Source organism: Salmo salar, chromosome 09 (genome assembly GCF_965601325.2).
Source record: "Salmo salar chromosome 09, fSalSal1, whole genome shotgun sequence".
Classification (NCBI taxonomy): Eukaryota; Metazoa; Chordata; class Actinopteri; order Salmoniformes; family Salmonidae; genus Salmo; species Salmo salar.
Window position 1 is genome coordinate 118,445,681 of NC_138299.1, and position 22,042 is coordinate 118,467,722.

A 22,042-nucleotide genomic window follows, 5' to 3' on the forward strand; every position below is an offset into this window, starting at 1 on the left:
GGTTTTAGGAAACTCACCATAGACTCAGGGGTGAAAGTAAGGCGGTACGGTTCGGTAAATAGTGGGGGTAAGCCATACCGGTAAAACATGAGCTGGCCCTGTGACAATAATGAAAACAAAATGTCAAAAAAACAGTAGGCTATTACCAGGGTTGGAGAGTAACAGATTACATGTAATCCATTACATCAAATAAAATAAAATGTATTTATATAGCCCTTCTTAGATCAGCTGAAATCTCAAAGTGCTGTACAGAAACCCAGCCTAAAACCCCAAACAGCAAGCAATGCAGGTGTAGAAGCACGGTGGCTAGGAAAAACTCCCTAGAAAGGCCAAAACCTAGGAAGAAACCTAGAGAGGAACCAGGCTATGCGGGGTGGCCAGTCCTCTTCTGGCTGTGCCGGGTGGATCTTATAACAGAACATGGCCAAGATGTTCAAATGTTCATAAATGACCAGCAGGGTCAAATAATAATAATCACAGTAGTTGTCGAGGGTGCAACAGGTCAGCACCTCAGGAGTAAATGTCAGTTGGTTTTTCATAGCCGATCATCATTACATGTAAGGCATTACAAAAAACGGTAACTGTAATCCGTTTGGTTACCAGCAAATATATTGTAATCAGATTACAGATACTTTTGAAAAACTAGATGATTACTTCGAGGATTACTTTAAATTCAGAAAGGATGTTTGTGAAAAAGAATCTTTGACACTTCTCTGTTTTCTCAATGACATTCATATCATGTTGTTGTGGATGGCTGTTCACAAATCTAAATGTGTATTTGAACCCAATAATGGTTGAAATCAAGAAGTTTAAGCTGCCTATCAATCATTGTTTTTTAAACCTGTGGACAGCCAGTGAAAAATTAGCTCTTGCAACAGCTGCATAGTGCGGATCCCAGCCTATGGAATAAAAGTTGGGCTTTTATTGCTCAATCTAATTCATTCTGATAAAAAAAAATCCATAGGCCTAATGGACACATGCTCAAACTCGCACACTTTTGATAAGGTTAAAGGTGCAATCTGTAGTTGCTACATCCATTTTTTGGCTTATATACAGTAACAGTCAAAGCTGCGGACAGCAGTGGAGGCATTAATTATGTCCTAATGACAATCGCCAAATGTCATTAAACTTTTTGGTGTTTTGTGTAACAGATGTCTCTTTCCAGGGTCGCAACTTTGGTTTTAGAAGTGGGGGGAGGGAATCATTTATTAAATGTTTTTGTCATATAACCACCCGACCGCTCGGAGGCGTCCGCATGGTCCTAAAGCACACTGTTGCCTTGTTTTGTATCACATTCCAATGATAAAACTGAGGGGGACAAAAATGCAATTTCAGAATGTGGGGGGACATGTCCCCACCGTCCCCAGTGAAAGTTGCGACCCTGTCTCTTTCCATTCACCACTTTGTTTGGAGGCTTGAAATATGTTGCGAGTGGATGAACGTGCAGGGGTAGCCTAGTAAAGGAACCCTTTGAAGTAATTGACAATCAGATGACAACGTCATAACTGGTTGTGTTCATGCCACAATAAAAGGTAATACATTTTTATGACTTGGCCCACAGAGATGCTATTGAATTAATAGGGATTGTAAATATAATTCTATGATTAGTCCCCAGTTTGACGTGGGCTGGATTTTCCGAGCTGAAGAGACCAAGACGCACCTCCAACAACACGTACACTACTGTTCAAAAGTTTGGGGTCACTTAGAAATGTCCTTGTTTTTTAAAGAAAAGCAAATGTTTTGTCAATTAAAATAACATCAAATTGATCAGAAATACAGTGTAGACATTGTTAATGTTGTAAATTGCTATTGTAGCTGGGAACGGCTGATTTTGCATGGAATATCTACGTAGGCATGCAGAAGCCCATTATCAGCAACCATCAGCAACTCTGTTCCAATGGCATGTTGTGTTAGCTAATCCAAGTTTATAATTTGAAAAGGCTAATTGATCTTTAGAAAACCCTTTTGCAATTATGTTTGCACAGCTGAAAACTGTTGACCTGATTTAAAGAAGCAATAAAACTGGCCTTCTTTAGACTAGTTGAGTATCTGGAGCATCAGCATTTGTGGGATCGATTACAGGCTCAAAATGGCTAGAAACAAAGACCTTTCTTTCGAAACTCGTCAGTCTATTCTTGTTCTGAGAAATAAAGGCTATTCCATTCAAGAAATTGCCAAGAAACTGAAGATCTCGTACAACGCTGTGTACTACTCCCTTCACAGAACAGCGCAAACTGGCTCTAACCAGAATCGAAAGATGAGTGGGAGGCCCCGGTGCACAACTGAGCAAGACGATAAGTACATTAGTGTCTAGTTTGAGAAACAGATGCCTCACAAGACCCTATAAGTGTACCTTACATTATTCTGCCCCAAACAATGATAACTGTTCTCACCCAGTGGCATTTGGGCTATATACTTGGTGAGCGCAGATGCCGACCCATGATAAGCAGTGCCCACTTTGCCAAAGGTAGGGAGCAAAATATTTAGCTAGTCCATGCCCAGCACAACTCTCCAGGGGGCTTGGCTCTCCACCAACGCTCCGTCAAATTCCTTTAACATAAATTATGTAGCCTACGGTAGAAAGAGTAGTACCCAATTAGGTTTTTCTGTAGCCCATAGACCAAATCTATTACAATGTCATGAGACATTTTTTAAACATGAACTTATTAATGAGGAGAGAGAGTGCAGGAGAAAGTAATCTAAAAAGGCAAATGGGCAGACATCAGCTTTGGAGCAGCTTTGGCGTAATCAAACAGAGGTAAGCAGCAAATGGTGCTGAAATAATTAATTAAAACAACTGTCTTCTTTTTAATTTGACTTCACTAACAACAGGAGGGCTGTGTTGGAGCCTATTTCGTCCTATAAAAAAAGTTAGGCCTACCTGTTTGAAATGCTATCCATAGATTTGTCAGTGTAGCCAAATCCTACAATACTGTCACTATGCATGCTGTACAGTCAAATTGAGTGGGGGTATGCCATAACCTTAAAGAAGAGGGCAAAAATGATAGCTATTGTTAGCTTTATATTTTGAAATAAAGCCACAACTGTTTTGAGGCCCACCTGTTTAGCTAAAAAAATATACATAATTAAAAAAAATATATATACACACTTCCATTCAAAGGTTTGGCGTCACTTAGAAATGTCCTTGTTTTCCATGAAAACATGCATGAAATGAGTTGCAAAATTAATAGGAAATATAGTCTACAAATTGACAAGGTTATAAATAATGATTTTTAATTGAAATAATAATTGTGTCCTTCAAACTTTGCTTTTGTCAAAGAATCCTCAATTTGCAGCAATTACAGCCTTGTAGACCTTTGGCATTCTAGTTGTCAATTTGTTGAGGTAATCTGAAGAGATTTCACCCAATGCTTCCTGAAGCACCTCCCACAAGTTGGATTGGCTTGATGGGCACTTCTTAAGTACCATACGGTCAAGCTGCTCCCACAACAGCTTAATAGGGTTGAGATCGGGTGACTGTGCTGGCCACTCCATTATAGACAGAATACCAGCTGACCGCTTCTTCCCTAAATAGTTCTAGCATAGATTGGAGCTGTGCTTTGGGTCATTGTCCTGTTGTAGGAGGAAATTGGCTCCAATTAAGCGCCGTCCACAGGGTATGGCATGGCTTTGCAAAATGGAGTGATAGCCTTCCTTCTTCAAGATCTCTTTTATCCTGTACAAATCTCCTACTTTACCACCTCCAAAGCACCCCAGACCATCACATTGCCTCCGCCATGCTTGACAGATGGCGTCAAGCACTCCTCCAGAATCTTTTCATTTTTTCTGCGTCTCACTGATGTTCTTCTTTGTGATCCGAACACCTCAAACTTAGATCTGTTTGTCCATAACACTTTTTTCCCCCAATCTTCCTCTGTGATCTTTTGCCCATCTTAATCTTTTCTTTTTATTGGCCAGTCTGAGAGATGGCATTTTCTTTGCAACTCTGCCAAGAAGGCCAGAATCCCGGAGCCGCCTCTTCACTGTTGACGTTGAGACTGGTGTTTTGCAGGTACAATTTAATGAAGCTGCCAGTTAAGGACTTCTGAGGCGTCTGTTTCTCAAACTAGACACTCTAATGTACTTGTCCTCTTAATCAGTTGTGCACCGGGGCCTTCCACTCATCTTTCGATTCTGGTTAGAGACAGTTGCGCTGTTCTGTGAAGGGAGTAGTACACAGCGTTGTACGAGATCTTGGGTTCTTGGCAATTTCTCGCATGGAATGGCCTTCATTTCTCAGAACAAGAATAGACTGACGAGTTTCAGAAGAAATGTCTTTGTTTCTGGCCATTTTGAGCCTATAATCAAACCCACAAATGCTGATGCTCCAGATACTCAACTAGTCTAAAGAAGGCCAGTTTTATTGCTTCTTTAATCAGGTCAAAAGTTTTCAGCTGTGCTAACATCATTGCAAAAGGGTTTTCTAATGATCAATTAGCCTTTTAAAATGCTTAACTTGGAATAGCTAACACAACGTGCCATTGGAACACAGGAGTGACGGTTGCTGATAATGGGCCTCTGTACACCTATGTGGATATTCGTTTCCAGCTACAATAGTCATTTACAACATTAACAATGTCTACACTATCTTTTTGATCAGTTTTATGTTATTTTAATTGGCAAAAAATGTTATTTTCTTTAAAAAAACAAGGACATTTCTAAGTGACCCCAAACTTTTGAACAGTAGTGTATATAAACTCAGCAGAAAAAGAAACGTCCCTTTTTCAGGTCCCTTTCTTTCAAAGATAATTTGTAAAAATCCAAATAACTTCACAGATCTTCATTGTAAACGCTTTAAGCACTGTTTCCATGCTTGTTCAATGAACCATAAACAATTAATGAACATGCACCTGTGGAATGGTTGTTAAGACACTAACAGCTTACAGACGGTAGGCAATTAAGGTCACTGTTATGAAAACTTAGGACACTAAAGAGGCCTTTCTACTGACTCTGAAAAACACCAAAAGAAAAATGCCCAGGGTCCTGGCTCATCTGCGTGAACGTGTCTTAGGCATGCTGCAAGGAGGCATGAGGACTGCAGATGTGGCCAGGGCAATAAATTGCAATGTCCATACTGTGAGACGCGTAAGACAGTGCTACAGTGAGACAGGATGGACAGCTGATCGTCCTCGCAGTGGCAGACCACGTGTAACAACACCTGCACAGGATCGGTACATCCGAACAGCACACATGTACAGGATGGCAACAACAACTGCCCGAGTTACACCAGGAACGCACAATCCCTCCATCACTGCTCAGACTGTTCGCAATAGGCTGAGAGAGGCTGGACTGATGGCTTGTAGGCCTGTTGTAAGGCAGGTCCTCACCAGACATCACTGGCAACAATTCCCCCCAGAAATGTCCGGGAACTTGCAGGTGCCTTGGTGGAAGAGAGCATTTCACAGCATATGGTGCAGCCCATGAGGAGGAGATGCACTACCCCCCCCCCCCCCCCCCCTTTGTTCAGGAACACATTATTTCATTTCTGTTAGTCACATGTCTGTGGAACTTGTTCAGTTTATGTCTCAGTTGTTTAATCTTGTTGTGTTCATCCAAATATTTTCACATGTTAAGTTTGCTGAAAATAAACGCAGTTGACAGTGAGAGGACATTTCTTTTTTTTGCTGAGTTTATATACACACACACACTACCGGTCAAAAGTTTGGACGCACCTACTCATTCAAGGGTTTTTCTTTATTTTTATTATTTTCTACATTTTAGAATAATTGTGAAGACATCATAACTGTGAAATAACACATGGAATCATGTAGTAATGAAAAAAGTGTTAAACAAAAAGATTCTTCAAATAGCCACCCTTTTGCTTGATGACAGCTTTGCACACTCTTGGCATTCTCTCAACCAGCTTCATGAGGTAGTCACCTGGAATGCATTTCAATTAACAGGTGGACCTTCTTAAAAGTTAATTTGTGGAATTTCTTTCCTTATTAATGTGTTTGAGCCAATCAGTTGTGTTGTGTTCTGACAAGTATACAGAAGATAGCCCTATTTGGTAAAAGACCAAGTCCATATTATGGCAAGAACAGCTCAAATAAGCAAAGAGAAATTACAGTCTATCATTACTTTAAGACATGAAGGTCAGTCAATCCGGAAAATGTCAAGAACTTTGAAAGTTTCTTCAAGTGCAGTTGCAAAAACCATCAAGCGCTATGATGAAAGTAGCTCTCATGAGGACCGCCAGAGTAAAGGAAGACCCAGAGTTACCTCTGCTGCAGATAAATTCATTAGAGTTACCAGCCTCAGAAATTGCAGCCCAAATAAATGCTTCACAGATTTCAGGCAACAGACACATCTCAACATCAACTGTTCAGAGGAGACTGCGTGAATCAGGCCTTCATGGTCGAATTACTGCAAAGATACCACTGCTAATGGACACCAATAATAAGAAGAGACTTGCTTGAGCCAAGAAACACAAGCAATGGACATTAGACCGGTGGAAATTTGTGCTTTGAGATTTTAGATTTTTGGTTCCAACCGCTGTCTTTGTGAGACACAGAGTAGGTAAACGGATGATCTCCGCATGTGTGGTTCCCACCGTGAAGCACGGAGGAGAAGGGGTGATGGTGTGGTGGTGCTTTGCTGCTGACACTGTCTGTGATTTATTTAGAATTCATGGCACACTTAACCACACCTCCAGGCTGTGTAAGGGCTATTTGACCAAGAAGGAGAGCGATAGAGTGCTGCATCAGATGACTTGGCCTCCACAATCAACCAACCTCAACCCAATTGAGATGGTTTGGGATGAGTTGGACCACAGAGTGAAGGAAAAGCAGCCAACAAGTGCTCAGCATATGTGGGAACTCCTTCAAGACTGTTGGAAAAGCATTCTTCATTTAGCTAGTTGAGAGAATGCCAAGAGTGTGCAAAGCTGTCATCAAGGCAAAGGGTGGTTACTTTGAAGAATCTCAAATATAAAATATATTTTGATTTCTTTAAAACTATTTTTGTTACTACATGATTCCATATGTGTTAGTTCATAGTTTTGATGACTTCGCTATTATTCTACAATGTTGAAAAAAGTTCAAATAAAGTAAAACCCCTTGATTGGGTAGGTGTGTCCAAAGTTTGGACTGGTACTGTATATGTAAATATGGCATTTAGCACATTTTTATCCAAAGCGGCTTACAGTCATGCCTTCATACATTTTTGTACTGGTGGTCCCAGCGGGCATCGAACCCACGACCCTCGTCGTTGCAGGCGCCATGCTCAACCAACTATAAAGTTTAATGGGGTTTTTATTTTTCTCCCCCCTCTGGAGATATCCATCCATGACCATTACTCCCTCACTCTATCCTATATGGTGAGCTATTTGCCTGCATCCACATAGCAGCACATGAATGTGAATGGGAGTATTATTTTATACCATGTTTTTTGTACTCAGAGAGGCAGAGGGTCACATAAAGCCTGAACAACATCCGGAACCATGCCTTTAACACAAAACAAATAGAAAAACATTCCACCATGACCACTTAAGGATACATGATATCCTTCACATTGAGAATAACATGTGGAAATGTTTTGTCGCTATTCTCTCAGTAGCTGTTATTTCAATGCTGTGCGTTACAGGGAATACATCCTCCTCCCTCATGTGATTCCCTTCCTGCAGGCTCATCCTGTCATGACCCTCCAGCATGACAACGTCACCAGCCATACTGCTCGTTCTGTGCGTGATTTCCTGCAAGACAGGAATGCCAGCTCCTCAAATCCACTCACTGTTAAACCCACCTAAGGAAGCGATCTGTGGAGAAGATACATTCATTTTAAAGAAGGCTGTAAAAATATCATCCTCACTCGCTGTGCCTGTGTATATATGTTTGTGTGCCTCTTTCTCTGTGTGTGTGTGTGTGTGTGTGTGTGTGTGTGTGTGTGTGTACCTGTTTATGTTCCTCTGTTTCTGTGTGTGTACCTGTTTATGTTCCTCTGTTTCTGTGTGTGTACCTGTTTATGTTCCTCTGTTTCTGTGTGTGTACCTGTTTATGTTCCTCTGTTTCTGTGTGTGTACCTGTTTATGTTCCTCTGTTTCTGTGTGTGTACCTGTTTATGTTCCTCTGTTTCTGTGTGTGTACCTGTTTATGTTCCTCTGTTTCTGTGTGTGTACCTGTTTATGTTCCTCTGTTTCTGTGTGTGTACCTGTTTATGTTCCTCTGTTTCTGTGTGTGTACCTGTTTATGTTCCTCTGTTTCTGTGTGTGTACCTGTTTATGTTCCTCTGTTTCTGTGTGTGTACCTGTTTATGTTCCTCTGTTTCTGTGTGTGTACCTGTTTATGTGTGGTTGAGCCTCTGATTAACAACCCAGGCAACAAAAGCAACTTTACAGCTTTTGCCAAGATGAATGGCTGTCCACAGGTGGCAAAGCGGGCCCACACTTTTTTTTAAAGCTGCTGTTTATATGCAATGAATCTTGTATCATTTGTGGATGTATGTGCTGACCCAAGCAGATAGTCGGCCGTGGGCTAATGCGGCTCCAACCACGCATAGGGCATTAGTCTCAAGGTGCAGGGCAGAAGTACCGGGCAGGTAGCCAGCAAGTGATGGCTGTTCAACAGTCTGATGGCCTGGAGTTAGAAGCTGGTTTTCAGTCTCTCGGTCCCGGCTTAGATGCACCTGTACCGTCTCTGTCTGCTAGATGGTAGCAGAGTGGACAGACCATGACTCGGGTGGCTGAAGTCCTTGGTTAGGTGTAGGTGTGCGTGTGTGCAAAGTGTGTGTGTAATGTAATTCACCATGCAAACCGTAGGAGCTGTAATTGCATAACATTACTTTTGCATGCCACTAGTGTCATCACCCATAACACTTAATCTCAGGGGGATTACATTAATAAGAAATTAATTCAGGATCCCGGCCCCTATGTACTGTAGCAACATTTAAAACAGAAACAAAGCCAAACTGTGGACTACAGTCAAATCGTAGAAATCTTTCAAAATGCAATCCTGTTGCATGGCAGCGACTTGAAGGCCTTGATATGAGAGAGAGAGAGAGAGAGAGAGAGAGAGAGAGAGAGAGAGAGAGAGAGAGATTTAAACAGCTCTGTCACCAGTGAAATGTGTATGTGGTGTGCCATGATGGTGGTAAAATAACAAAGCCTTGGTCAGGTCAGAACAAGGCTCAGGAGAGACCATTACTGTGCTAGCAGGCTACACTGGTGTGAAAGTGAATCCAATTGAATTCCATCCCCCACAATCCTCAAACCTGCTCTGAGGATTTCTTGCCTAGTTTCTTCGATTAAAGTCTCTGGGTGCTCGTCCAATGCACTGGAGTGGATTGCTATGCACAGTCAGTACTGTTGTTTGCTGAGGGCCAAAAAGAAAGGCACCTTTTCTTTAATGAGCCGGTAGCAAATTTGCAAGAACTGTCACTGAGGTTATTTGTTATTTTGTATAGAAGTTGGGTTTTCTGCTAAGTAGGAGAATGGTGATAATGATGAACAGAATGAAGGATAGCTTACGCTGCTATATGATGTAAATCAGAATCACACAACAATGCTAACCAATTGTCGAGTCTGTAAAAGGCAATAGAGATTTTCTATTTTCTACAACCGTATTATAATACGGTACACGACACTCACACTCCACTGAGATAGGTGGGTAACAGTTTACATTAACTGTATGTTCAGAATCATACATGTGACATACATTATAAACTCAGCAAAAAAAGAAACGTCCTCTCACTGTCAACTGCATTTATTTTCAGCAAACGTAACATGCGTAAATATTGGTATGAATATAAGATTCAACAAGAGCACTTTTTGCCAGTTACGTCTGGTCCAGTGACGGTGGGTTTGTGCCCATAGGCGACATTGTTGCCGGTGATGTCTGGTGAGGACCTGCCTTACAACAGGCTTACAAGCCCTCAGTCCAGCCTCTCTCAGCCTATTGCGGACAGTCTGAGCACTGATGTGGGGATTGTGCGTTCCTGGTGTAACTCGGTCAGTTGTTGTTGCCATCCTGTACCTGTCCCGCAGGTGTGATGTTCAGATGTACTGATCCTGTGCAGGTATTGTTACACATGGTCTGCCATTGTGAGGACAATATGCTGTCCGTCCTGTCTCCCTGTAGAGCTGTCTTAGGCGTCTGACAGTACGGACATTGCAATTTATTGCCCTGGCCACATCTGCAGTCTTCATGCCTCCTTGCAGCATGCCTAAGACACATTCACGCAGATGAGCCGGGACCCTGGGCATCTTTCTTTCGTTTTTTTTCCAGTCAGTAGAAAGGCCTCTTTAGTGTCCTACGTTTTCATAACAGTGACCTTAATTGCCTACCGTCTGTAAGCTGTTAGTGTCTTAACGACCATTCCACAGGTGCATGTTCATTAATTGTTTATGGTTCATTGAACAAGCATGGGAAAGTGTTTAAACCATTTACAATGAAGATCTGCGAAGTTATTTGGATTTTTACGAATTATCTTTGAAAGACAGGGTCCTGAAAAAGGGCTGTTTCTTTTTTTGCTGAGTTTAGCTAGCCTAGAGTACACTCAATGAAATTGGGAACTGCAGTATTAGATCTCCAATTTATTTAAAACATTACGGTGCATTTACTCATAGCATTACATGTGTGTTTGCAAGAGGAATGCCTCCCTTATAGTGGAACTGAGTGTTTTAGCAACATGAAATCCTATTAAAATCCCCCAGGTAGTGTACTTTTTTTTTTTTTTGCATTTTCTGCAAGCGAGCACTTAGATATGGTCATTTTCACAAATTCTTAGAATGTTTGGGAATTACATAAATTAAGGCTTTTGTGATCATTCTATAGCAATATAGAATGTGAAAGCACTGCAGTAAATAAAACCTAATAAAAACATTTATCTCGTCCAGGACCAGTCTACGCAGACCGGCAAAAGCCACAAAAGACACCTGAATGAATATCTGCAAATACCACAGGAGACCTCTTACATTTGGGATCTTTAAAATCATGTTTAGGGCTGTTGCGGTATAACGCCACTCTGGTAGTCATGAGTCATAACCGCATTCAAATTTCACGTGACCTTTGAGTTGCGGTTATCTCCTTTTATGCACCCTGGACATGCTTTGGTAGTACCCAACTTGCTGACGACCATCAGATCCTAATGGCCTCTAACCGCTCTGACATCAATGCAAATGCAATCGAAAATCATATCAAACACTTATCATCAAAACAGTAGACCTATCGTACTTTTAACACTCACCTCACTGTGATGATCAATTTGAATAAAGAAGTTGGACAGCAGGTTGAAACAGTGTAAAACATGGTCGTTGTGGATGTTGTTTCAAAGCCTAACACACCGAAATGGATAACGCTTTCTAAGGTGATGATTAATTCAAAACACCATATGCATATTACAGTGTATGCAAATGCATATGAGCCCAAGGCCAAATAGAAAAACCTGAATTAAAATGACTGGGCCTTTATACCGAAATATTCTACCGCATATTATGCAAGGCAGAAAAACATTAAACTAAACTGATTTAAGATGTTCATAATATGTCTAGCCTATACTCCAAAATTAAACAAATTTGAGTGATCACCTTTGAGTGTGGACTGTATTATTATGCATACTGGATGGCCTGGTTACCTTATTGTACGCTCCAAAATGTCTATCCATGAGTCTTGGAGAGAATGTATAGCCCTAGGCATTGCTGTTGGTTCATTGACTGTGCAGAGCAGCTTACAGTTTGCCTACAATTAGTGAATTTGTATTTGATTTTGAATAGCCTAGTAATAAGGATTTTAGCTATACAGAATATCTCACCCACATGCATTTCCATCGCCTCCTTTATTCCATTCTTGAGCGTGCAGACGGGCTGTAAACAGTTATATATTTTTTTAATTTCACCTTTATTTAACCAGGTAGGCTAGTTGAGAACAAGTTCTCATTTGCAACTGCGACCTGGCCAAGATAAAGCGTAGCAATTTGACACATACAACACAGTTACACATGGAATACAACACAGTTACACATGGAATAAACAAACAGTCAATAATACAGTAGAACAAAAGAAAACAAAGTCTATATACAGTGAGTGCAAATGAGGTAAGTTAAGGCAATAAATAGACCATGGTGGCGAAGTAATTACAATATAGCAATTAAACACTGGAATGGCAGATGTGCAGAAGATGAATGTGCAAGTAGAGATACTGGGGTGCAAAGGAGCAAGATAAATAAAGACAGTATGGGGATGAGGTAGGTACAGTGAGGGAAAAAAGTATTTGATCCCCTGCTGTTTTTGTACGTTTGCCCACTGACAAAGAAATGATCAGTCTATAATTTTAATGGTAGGTTTATTTGAACAGTGAGAGACAGAATAACAACAAATCCAGAAAAACGCATGTCAAAAATGTTATAAATTGATTTGCATTTTAATGAGGGAAATAAGTATTTGACCCCCTCTCAATCAGAAAGATTTCTGGCTCCCAGGTGTCTTTTATACAGGTAACGAGCTGAGATTAGGAGCACACTCTTAAAGGGAATGCTCCTAACCGCAGCTTGTTACCTGTAAAAAAAAAAGACACCTGTCCACAGAAGCAATCAGATTCCAAACTCTCCACCATGGCCAAGACCAAAGAGCTCTCCAAGGATGTCAGGGACAAGATTGAAGACCTACATGGGCTACAAGACCATCGCCAAGCAGCTTGGTGAGAAGGTGACAACAGTTGGTGCGATTATTCGCAAATGGAAGAAACACAAAAGAACTGTCAATCTCCCTCAGCCTGGGGCTCCATGCAAGATCTCACCTCGTGGAGTTGCAATGATCATGAGAACGGTGAGGAATCAGTCCAGAACAACACTGGAGGATCTTGTCAATGATCTCAAGGTAGCTGGGACCATAGTCAACAAGAAAACAATTGGTTACACACTACACCGTGAAGGACTGAAATCCTGTAGCACCCGCAAGGTCCCCCTGCTCAAGAAAGCACATATACATGTCCGTCTGAAGTTTGCCAATGAACATCTGAATGATTCAGAGGACAACTGGGTGAAAGTGTTGTCAGATGAGACCAAAATGGAGCTCTTTGGCATCAACTCAACTTGCCGTGTTTGGAGGAGGAATGCTGCCTATGACCCCAAGAACACCATCCCCACCGTCATACATGGAGGTGGAAACATTATGCTTTGTGGGTGTTTTTCTGCTAAGGGGACAGGACAACTTCACCGCATCAAAGGGACGATGGACGGGGCCATGTACTGTCAAATCTTGGGTGAGAACCTCCTTCCCTCAGCCAGGGCATTGAAAATGGGTCGTGGATGGGTATTCCAGCATGACAATGACCCAAAACACACAGCCAAGGCAACAAAGGAGGGGCTCAAGAAGAAGCACATTAAGGTCCTGGAGAGGCCTAGCCAGTCTCCAGATCTTAATCCCATAGAAAATCTGGAGGGAGCTGAAGGTTCGAGTTGCCAAACGTCAGCCTCGAAACCTTAATGACTTGGAGAAGATCTGCAAAGAGGAGTGGGACAAAATCCCTCCTGAGATGTGTGCAAACCTGGTGGCCAACTACAAGAAACGTCTGACCTCTGTGATTGCTAACAAGGGTTTTGCCACCAAGTACTAAGTCATGTTTTACAGAGGGTTCAAATACTTATTTCCCTCATTAAAATGCAAATAATTTTATAACATTTGACATGCGTTTGTATTTTGTTGTTATTCAGTCTCACTGTTCAAATAAACCTACCAAATGTACAAAATCAGCAGGGAATCAAATACTTTTTCCCCTCACTGTAGATAGATGGGCTGTTTACAGATGGGCTATGTATAGGTGCAGTGATCTGTTTAGTGAAATGTTTTGTTGCGAAAAATTTTACTATTGATGTTCAATGATTTCACTTGGTTTCCCAAATTAAGCACTGGGTACATTGTTGCTGCAGGAACAAGGTTAGAGAGCCCATGGCATACAGAGTTTGGGTGGAATATCACCTGTTGGGCAGCAAGATCATGTTCCTCAAACAGTGGTTGATGTCTGAAGTGAAATAAGTGTTCATATATATACACACACACACCTGTCTTTTTTTCCCCCTGCCCATTTGATAAAGGGACATTCTAAATCAAAACTAATTTGACATATTAGTAAAGACAAGATTAGATTGAGAATAGTCTGATGGGTGAAAATATGATCACTTGATGAGAGAACAGCTGTGCGGCCTGAGGCAGGGAAGAGAGCTTTTTTGTCAAATCATCAATAGCTTGTCGCACCATGCAGCCCATATTATTTATTTCTAAGACATTCTAAAGTTCACATTGCCAAATGACTTTAAATCTAACATGTAGGACCTGTTTCAAATGATCACTTTTATAAATAGCCATGTCATATGTGCACTTGCTCTGTAATGGGGAAAAAAATATCCTTTATATTTTACTCTAAGTTGAATTATTTTCTTACTATAAAAATCATATAAAATGAAATAAATGGCAGGGGACTTAAGCATATCTTGTCTGCTAAATTAACAAGCCAATGGCATGGAGCATAGCCATACAGTAGGCCAACTCATATTCTGAAATACATTTTCTTTATATCATAAATGTTTCTTTATACCTGACTAAAATAAATTGATGTATTTTGATGGTTGTTACAAATCTCTTTTGGCCCTGCAGTCTAGGGGGGGATGGATACGAGACCCGTAACATAAAATCATGCAAATTATAATAGTGACAAGTAACAGTGAGAACAAAAAAAACACAGACAACTGAAATCTACCGTCAAACTCAAAAGGTTTATTTTAAAACACACGGTAAAGGGGTGTGAGAAAAGGGGCTGAGCTGGACCCAAGCAAAGAAACAATAATCAAAAACACCTCTAAGCTAGACTAGCCTATTTCCACAAGAACTAGCTAACTAACCAAAAATACAGTGGGTGGTCCGCCCAGTTTTAACTAGGGTACTTAGACAAAGTATTCCTACGGGTAATGTATGCCCATGGGCGACTTGTCTCAGTATCCCCTTTTCCCACCAAACAAACAGTCAACACTTTAACAAAATAATACTCACAGGTGGGATGGACAAAGTGACATGTAGTTGCAAAAACAAAATAGACCAATCGAGCGCGATTGAGAGAATGAACACAAAGATTGATCAAATCAAATCAAATGTATTTTTATATAGCCCTTCGTACATCAGCTGATATCTCAAAGTGCTGTACAGAAACCCAGCCTAAAACCCCAAACAGCAAGCAAAGCATGTGAAAGAAACACGGTGGCTAGGAAAAACTCCCTAGGAAAAACTCCCTAGAAAAGGCCAAAAACCTAGGAAGAAACCTAGAGAGGAACCAGGCTAAGAGGGGTGGCCAGTCCTCGTCTGGCTGTGCAGGGTGGATATTATAACAGAACATGGTCAAGATGTTAAAATGTTAAAATGTTCATAAATGACCAGCATGGTCAAATAATAATAATCGTCGTCGTCGTCGTCGTCGTAGTAGTAGTAGTCGTAGTAGTAGTAGTAGTAGTAGTCGAGGGTGCAACAAGCACGTCCGGTGAACAGGTCAGGGTTCCATTGATCTGGGGAGAAAACAACTGACTGGGTTTTTAAACCAAGGGAAAGGGTCTGTGATTGGTTAAGGGGAAAGGAACAGGTTGTCTTCTGATTGGGGACTGATTGATGACTGATTGGGGGAATGATGATTGTCACCTGTGAGGGGAGAAGGAGAGAAAAGAAATACAAATACAGGATACACACTACCTGTATCCGTAACAATGGTGTATATTACATTTATTTAATAGACTTTTAAAAATGTAGATGTTCCGAAGGTGCGCAGCAGCGGCTTACATACGTGGAGGCCTGGAGATGCTTTAAATTAATTAACCGTCAATTACCGTAAGACTGGCAATACCTGGCTGACAAAATGTTATGACCGCCACAGCCCTAGTCCCTATCATCAAACAACCATAAAAAGGTAGGCTATCTTTCCCTATATTCACATCAACAACAAGATCAACAACTAATGCTAGCCAGAGCAAAATGAACTCAAATCTAACAAAGGAACATTAGATAAACCCTCTCAAACCTTTTTAGCTAGTTGGCCATTAAAATTGCACTGATCAAAGATGGGGAATAGTAAGTAGGCTGCGTGTCCTTCTGCAGATCGCCTGCCAATGTGCATTCTTGTCCCAACAAAGCACCCAAGCTAACTGGCTGAAGTTGATTAGCTTGCTAGCTAGCTACTTCCAGACACAAATGAGTGAACACCTCACTCTGACCCTAGCAAAACTGGTTACGTTGTTTACATGTTATCTAGAACATTCGTGACTAACTATTACATTTTTTTGTCTACGCTTACTGACACTGGTCATATTCAGCAGGCGCTCTGGCACACTCAGACGAGAGTGCTCTGAAATCGGAGTAGATAGCCAGAGATATGCTAACTGTACAACAGTCACTCCAAGTTCAGCATAGCCAACTAGCGATTCACATGTCTTGCTAGCTAACCAAATGACAACTGCATCTCTAGCTGTGTAGCCACCGAAAAGCAATATGAGGGGGAAAGTCAGTCACTCCTCCAATGGCATAACATCTTCCTAGCAGCTATCTAGCTAACGTTAGGCTGTGTCTTTAGATTGCTACATAAATAAATACGCTAGCCTATTAGCCACGTTATGACTGACTTGTGGTCATTGTCCTTGCTAGTTTGATTGTATTGACATTGCCAGCCTTATTTACATTCGTCCGTTTTTGTCAAAAATATTGAGTCATTGAAACTGAAACAGTTAATCCCAAATGGAGGCAGCCAACAATGTACCAGGACAGCTGTGATTTACAACCTGATAGCAATATTTTTGGGACTACCAAGAAATATATTGGTGAATTATATTAATCATGCATTGAACTGCATCCATCTATTCTGCCAACAATGCCTTACTGCATGTCATGGAATGTTGAGTCAAATATAACCTATTTTTAAAACCTCTTATAAAATAAATTCTGTAGCATAAACTGGGAATTTTGTATTTTTGACTGATATTATGATTGTTTGTTTGATATCTGCAAAGAAAAACGCTGTCAGTTCCAATTTAAGATTTAGTAGTGCTCTATGCAGCTATGATGTCAAGTTTATGAACATAGGCAGTTTATGTTAAATTGTCACGACTTCTGCCGAAGTATGGTCCTCTCCTTGTTCGGTCGGCGTCGCCATCGATCCACTTTTCATTTTCCATGTGTTTTGTCTTGTTTTTCCTCACACCTGGTTTCAATTCCCTCAATTACTTGTTGTGTATTTAACCCTCTGTTCCCTCCATGTCTTTGTGTGGGATTGTTTATTGTAGTGCTTGTGCACGTTCCCCCGTGAGTGCACGACGGGTTATTTTGTGTGCCCATTTATATTGTTGTTCGGGATGCTGTTGGTTTTGCTTAATAAATCTCCGGTTATTACCCAGTTCTGCTCTCTTGCGCCTGACTTCTCTGCCGCCAATTACGCACCCTGCTACAGAATCCCACACCCAACATATGGAGTCAGCAGGAGCAGGTGCCCCTGGAATAGGGGTGGAGGAGCGTGTCCGGGAGCATGCGGCGATGCTCCACCATCTCGGCGCCGCCATGGACCGCGTTGTCCAAACTATGGACCGCTGGGAGAGACAGGGTGTTCCTCCAGCGCCTCCACCAGCACAACCAGGGTCTCCACTACTCGCCCCCCCCTTCACCCGGTCCCAGTGGGATCCATCTCGCCCTTCCCCGGGAGTATGACGGGACGGCTGCACGCTGCCAGGGTTTCCTGTTGCAGCTCGACCTCTACCTGGTAACCGTCCACCCGGCTCCATCAGGTCGTGAGAAGGTGTCTGTCCTCGTCTCGTGCCTCTCTGGGAAAGCCTTGGAGTGGGCCAACGCTGTGTGGGGAGAAGGAGATGCAGCGCTGGACCATTTCGAGGATTTCACCCGCTGCTTCCGGGCAGTCTTCGACAATCCACCCGAGGGTAGAGCGGCGGGTGAACGTCTCTTCCATCTGAGGCAGGGGACAAGGAGCGCCCAGGAGTTCGCCATGGATTTTTGGACTCTGGCCGCAGAGTCCGCTCCCCTCCAGTGTCCCGCTGGGCGTCTGTACTTTCTGTCTGCTGTCCATGACCGATTGATCTATTGGGCCCACACGTCACCCTCTGGTCATCCTGGGATCGGTCGGACAGTGCGCTGTTTGGTTGGGAAGTACTGGTGGCCTACCTTGGCCAAGGACGTGAGGGATTATGTTTCCTCCTGCTCGGTGTGCGCCCAGTGTAAGGCTCCTAGGCACCTGTCTAGAGGGAAGATACACCCCTTACCCGTTCCACAGCGGCCTTGGTCGCACCTGTCGGTGGATTTTCATACCAACCTCCCCCCTCACAGGGAAACACCACGATCCTGGTCGTTGTGGATCGGTTCTCTAAGTCCTGCCGTCTCCTCCCTCTGCCCGGTCTCCCTACGGCCCTACAGACTGCGGAGGCCTTGTTTACGCACGTCTTCCGGCAAAAGTCATGCACTGAATAGGGAAGAGGGTGTCATTTGGGATGTATACCTGTGGTTGCAGCATTGGAGCCTGCCTGGCGTTCTCTTTCCACAATGCAGCCCGGCGCCAGGTGATAAAATGGGTGGAGAGGGATTAAAACAGAGGGCTGGAGATGTAAACAATTATCCCCTGCACCACACATCCCAGGGTGTGGAAACCAATGGCAAGCGGGATGGGCTATCACCCCCATTAATGCCATCATTATTCCCCTGTGCCTAATGACCTCCCTTAGAACCCCCCCCCCCCCCACACACACACACACACACACACACACACACACACACACACAGGATTAATCAATGTCAGAGAAAGTTTCCTGTGTGCTCTTTCTCTATAACTTCTTGTAAAACTGCTTTTTATTGCAGAAAGTATTGCTTCCGCACTATGCAAAGTCTTTTCTGGGAACTAAATAAATGTATCCCACATCCTGAGGGGAACTTTTGCTCTGCACTACATCTCTACCTGGGGATTTCTTTTGCCCCATGATTCATAACTGAAAGAATTTCTCCTGATATGAGAAACATGTAATCTTGTATTCCTCATTTTTCAAGACAGATAGAAAATCTACTCCATGTAACTTCCTGCTGATATTAGTTTTGGGATTTTCAAAAAACTTCACAGGTTCTCAATGCTCCATTTGGGATTTCCCTAATATCCCAACAGTACTGTATATCGTACTGTACTTTTTAACAGAGTCACATAGAACCCCACATGAGAAGAATAGGGTGTCATTTGAGACAGAGTTTGTCTCTTAAAGGAAAAATCTACGCAAAAACATTTTTTTATTAGTCCACTGTTGATACATCCCAACCTAATGTTTTGCATGTCGGTGATCAAGTTTTCTAGATATAGAACTTTCAAATTATAGAAAGTGTCACAGTATGATGCATTTTTGAGTGGTATTTTCCTTTAATCAACCACCATTAGATTAGATTCCAGCCTCTTTTCAGCCTTCTGATTACTTATTGTATTTGCCTTACATATTATGGTGGAAGCCCAGGCAGTGACACTGCCGTCCTAGCTACATTAAACACAAGTCCAAATGGATCAATATGTCATAATTAGTTATTTTTCATCTCTGTCCATTTCTGAGATGAATAATGATAGAGTTGAACAAGGCCATGGCAACAAAGCACCCTCAGACTCAACTGTGTCATTCATTTCCTGTTAGAAAACAATATGTTCTCAGAATTATAGGTCCTTTCTCTCTCTCTGAACAATGACACGATGAGGACACTACTGCTGACAAAGATATTTTTAATCCCCTTGCATTTCCAACCAATCTGTAGTATGTTCTTATCGCAAAGGTTTCACTATGTTGCCATTGTAATGAAGCCACAGGTTGTGCTCCAATAGACGGTGGAAAACATAACCTCTCATGAACATTTGGCTAACCCACGGAGATATATCTCTTTGGTCTGCCACGTTCAATTGTTTGGATGTAAAGTACTTCTATAATGATGTAAATGAACACATTTTGTAATATGAATATAATAATTAATATGATGCTAGACACCTCTGGAAAGTACAGTGCCTTCAGAAAATATTCAATTATTCATATTTTCAATGACTTATTCCACATTTTCTTGTTACAGCCTGAATTCGAAATTGTTTTTTTTCTTCGCACCCATCTACATACAACACCCCATAATTCAATTTTTTTACTATGCAAGTCAGTTAAGAACAAATTCTTATTTTCAATGACGGCCTAGGTGGGTTAACAGTGGGTTAACTGCCTTGGGCAGAACGACAGATTTGTACCTTGTCAGCTCAGGGATTCGATCTTGCAACCTTTCGGTTACTAGTCCAACGCTCTAACCACTAGGCTACCTGCCACCCCAGGTAATGACAAAGTGAAAACATGTTTTAGAAATGTTAGCATTTTTTGAGAATGAATTACTGATATATTTCATTTACATCGGTATTCACACCCATTGGTCAATACATTTTAGAATATCCTTTGGCAGAAATTACAGCAGTGAGTCTTTCTGAGTAGTTATCTTAGAGCTTTGCACACCTGGATTGTACAATATTTTTAAATTATTCTTTTTAAAATTCTTCAAGCTCTGTCAAGTTGCTTGTTGATCAGTGTTCGACAGCCATGTTCAAGTCTTGCTGTAGATTTTCAAGCCGATTTAAGTCAAAACTATAACTAGGCCACTCAGGAACATTCACTGTCATCTTGGTAAGCAACTCCAGTGTAGATTTGTTCTTGTGTTGTAGGTTATTGTCCTGCTGAAAGGAGAATTCTTCTGTAAGTGTCTGTTGGAAAGCAGACTGGTTTTCCTCTGGGATTTTGTCTGTGCTTTTGTCCTGAAAAACTCCCCAGTCCTTAACAATTACAAATAAAATCAAATTCTATTTGTCACACGCGCCGAATACAACAGGTGTAGACTTTATTGTGAAATACTTACTTACAAGCCCTTAAACAACAATGCAGTTCAAGAAACAGAGTTAAAAAAATATTTACTAAATTAACTAAAGTAAAAAATGAAATAAAAAGTAACACAAAAAAATAACAATACTGAGGCTTTATACAGGGGGTACCGGTACCGAGTCAATGTGCGGGGGTACAGGTTAGTCAAGGTAGTTTGTACATAGGTAGGGGTAAAGTGACAATGCATAGATAATAAACAGCAAGTAGCATTAGTGGGGTTGTTAATGTAAATAGTCCGGGTGGCCATTTGATTGATTGTTCAGCAGTCTTATGGCTTGTGGGTAGAAGCTGTTAAGGAGCCTTTTGGACCTAGACTTGGCGCTCTGGTACCACTTTCCGTGCGGTAGCAGAGAGAACAGTCTATGACTAGGGTGACTGGAGTCTTTGCCAATTTTTTGGGCCTTCCTCTGGCACCGCCTAGTATATAGGTCCTGAATGACAGGAAGCTTGGCCCCAGTGATGTACTAGGCCGTACGCACTACCCTCTGTAGCGCCTTACGGTCGGATGCCGAGCAGTTGCCATACCAGGTGGTGATGCAACCACTCAGGATGCTCTCGATGGTTCAGCTGTATAACCTTTTGAGGTTCTGGGGACCCATGCCAAATCTTTTAAGTCTCCTGAAGGGGAAAATCTGTTGTTGTGCCCTCTTCAAGACTGTCTTGGTGTGTTTGGACCATGATAGTTTGTTGGTGATGTAGACACCAAGAAACTTGAAACTCTCGACCCACTAACCTAACCGTCGATGTGAATGGGGGTATGTTCGGCCTTCCTTTTCCTGTAGTCCACGATCGTCTTCTTTGTCTTACTCACGTTGCATACCCATAACATGATGCAGCCTCCACTATGCTTGGAAATATGAAGAATGGTACTTAGTAATGTGTTGTATTGCATTTGCCCCAAACATAACACTTTGTATTCAGGACAAAAAGTAATGTGATTTGCAACAGTTTTTGCAGTATTAATTTAGTGCCTTGTTGCAAACATGATGCATGTATTGGAATATTTTTTTTCTGTACAGGTGTCCTTCTTTTCACTCTGTCAATTAGGTTAGTATTGTGGAATAACTACAATGTTGTTGATCTTTCCTCAGTTTTCAACTATCACAGCCATTAATCTCTGTAACTGTTTTGAAGTCACCATTGGTCACCATTG

At 41.8% G+C, this 22,042-nt stretch overlaps 1 protein-coding gene across 2 annotated transcripts in view; it reads left to right on the forward strand.

Annotated features, from left to right (window-relative positions):
* The window catches only part of grik4 (glutamate receptor, ionotropic, kainate 4), a 225,614-nt gene that overhangs the window by 48,765 nt on the left and 154,807 nt on the right, over positions 1-22,042 (forward strand). The window contains exon 1 of one of the 2 annotated variants that reach the window (XM_014213632.3): positions 15,521-15,878. The exons of the other annotated variant lie outside the window; for it this stretch is intronic. The gene's annotated coding sequence lies outside the window, so the exon portion shown is untranslated. Of the gene's footprint in view, positions 1-15,520; positions 15,879-22,042 lie in introns of those variants that run through there. 2 annotated transcript variants of the gene reach the window in all.